The sequence below is a fragment of the Bubalus bubalis genome, chromosome 8, assembly GCF_019923935.1.
Source record: "Bubalus bubalis isolate 160015118507 breed Murrah chromosome 8, NDDB_SH_1, whole genome shotgun sequence".
Classification (NCBI taxonomy): Eukaryota; Metazoa; Chordata; class Mammalia; order Artiodactyla; family Bovidae; genus Bubalus; species Bubalus bubalis.
The window spans coordinates 112410435-112412532 of NC_059164.1; positions in this window are offsets into that span (position 1 = coordinate 112410435).

Genomic DNA, 2098 nt, shown 5'->3' on the forward strand with positions numbered 1-2098 from the left:
CTGGAGCGCCCCTATGTAGTCTCCTCCTCCTCAGTGCATGCTGCTCCCCTCATTCTAGTACCTGCTGCAGGAAATGGCTGGTTTACGGGTTGGTTGATGAGTTTTTTCCCACTTGTTTTTTTCCTCCATCTTGCAGGGTTGACAGGCTTCCTCTTTGCTTCCATGGCCCCCTGAACACACCTCTATAGCAGCATCTACATATATTTTGTATCCACACATTTAGTCTCTTTTCCCTCATTTGATTGAGCTCCTTGAATCAGAGACGCATCTGGAGAGTCTTTGAACCTCTGTGTCTGACACTGTGCTTGGTCCTGGTAGCTTCTTCCTTTCTCGCAAAACATGTGCCTTCCTGGCTTATCCTGTTTCTGGAAGTCCAGCCCCTCTTCCTCCCCCTGCTGGAGGGGAGGAAGGGTGTCTTACCGGTAGAGCCCTTGCAGAACACCCCTCACTTCAGTTCAGTCTCTCAGTCGTGTCCAACTTTTTGAGACCCCATGGACTGCAGCACGCCAGGCTTCCCTGCCCATTACCAACTTCTGGAGCTTGCTCAAACTCACGTCCATCCAGTCGGTGATGCCACCCAGCCATCTCATCCTCTGTCGTCCCCGTCTCCTCCCGCCTTCTGGGGAGTGGTTTTGCTGCCCTTGTCATTACCCTCAAGGCCACTAGGGGGCAGAGAAGGCTCATCCTTTCCTGGATCACGGCCCAACCAGAACAGCTGCCTTCCCTGAAGAGAGGTCCATTCTCCAGGAGCCAATGTGTTGAAGATCATTTTGCAAACTGGTCGACTCAGCAAATAACTTCAGCTTATCTGAAGCTTTGATATTCCTCAGAGTGCTTCCCACAGCTTCTATTTCATCTAAAAAGGACGGAGTTTTTCTTGATCTCAGTTCATCGTCTTCTCAATTTTGGGGACATGAGATCCCATCAGGCCTGTGACCCTGCCATGACCTGACCTCCACTTCCGGCAGTGACACAGCTGGGATGTTAACTGACCGAGTGGCAGGCTTCTACCTGATGATTTTTAATGAGTCTATTTTATGTGAAATGATCCAGTGCCCCAGGCAGGATGAAGAGAGTCTTCTTGGAGGAGGGTCCTCTTTACTAATGAGTGGTGTTGGAGAAGATTCTTGCGAGTCCCTTGGCCAGCAAGGAGATCAAACCAGTCAATCCTAAAGGAAATCAACCCTGAATATTCATTGGAAGGACTTACGCTGAAGTTGAAGCTCCAATACTTTGGTCACCTGATACAAAGAGCTGACTCATTGGAAAAGATTCTGATGCTGGGAAAGATTGAGGGCAGGAGGAGAAGGAGGTGACAGAGAGGGAGATGGTTAAATGGCATCACCGATTCAATTGAGGATGTGAATTTGAACAAACTCTGGGAGATGGTGAAGGACAGGGAGGCCTGGTGTGCTGCAGTCCATGGTGTCACAAAGAGTTGGACATGACTGACTGAACAGCAACAAGTAGGATAGGGGATGGGTGAGCCTTTGTCAGTTTCCCCTCCAAAGTGTGTCCCTCTTGGTGGCAGACTGAACTTGAAGACCAGCCCAGAGGGGAGGGGGACCCCACGGGGACAAAGTGGCCCCTCAAACCCGGTGCAGTTCCCACTGCTCCTCCTTCCACGGGTTGGTCCCTGGAGGCTCAACCCACCGCAGACATTTCAAGGACTGCAGCCTGGTGTAGCAACGCGAGCTCAAGGGCCTCTGCACGGTGACTGAAAGTCCTCTCACTGGAAGGACGTTAAGCTAAGCGGAAAAAGTCAGTCACAGAGGACAAACACCATCAGATTCCAGTTTCAGGAAGTATCCAAAGTTGTCCAAAATCATAGACGCAGAAAAGTAGAAGGTGGTTACCAGGGGCTGGAGGAGGGGCATTTGCATTGAATGGGCCTGGGCTTCAGGTTTTCGGATGGAAAAGTTCTGGAACTCTACACAATGTGGAGAAGACACGTGCTGCTGCTGAGCTGTACACTTAAAAATGGTCAAGATAGTGGATTCAGTGTTACACAGTTTGAGGTGGGTTTTTTTTTTTTTTAACCACAATCAAATAAAATAAGGTCTTCCTCTGCGTTCGACCTCCTCCTCTAGTAAGAAGC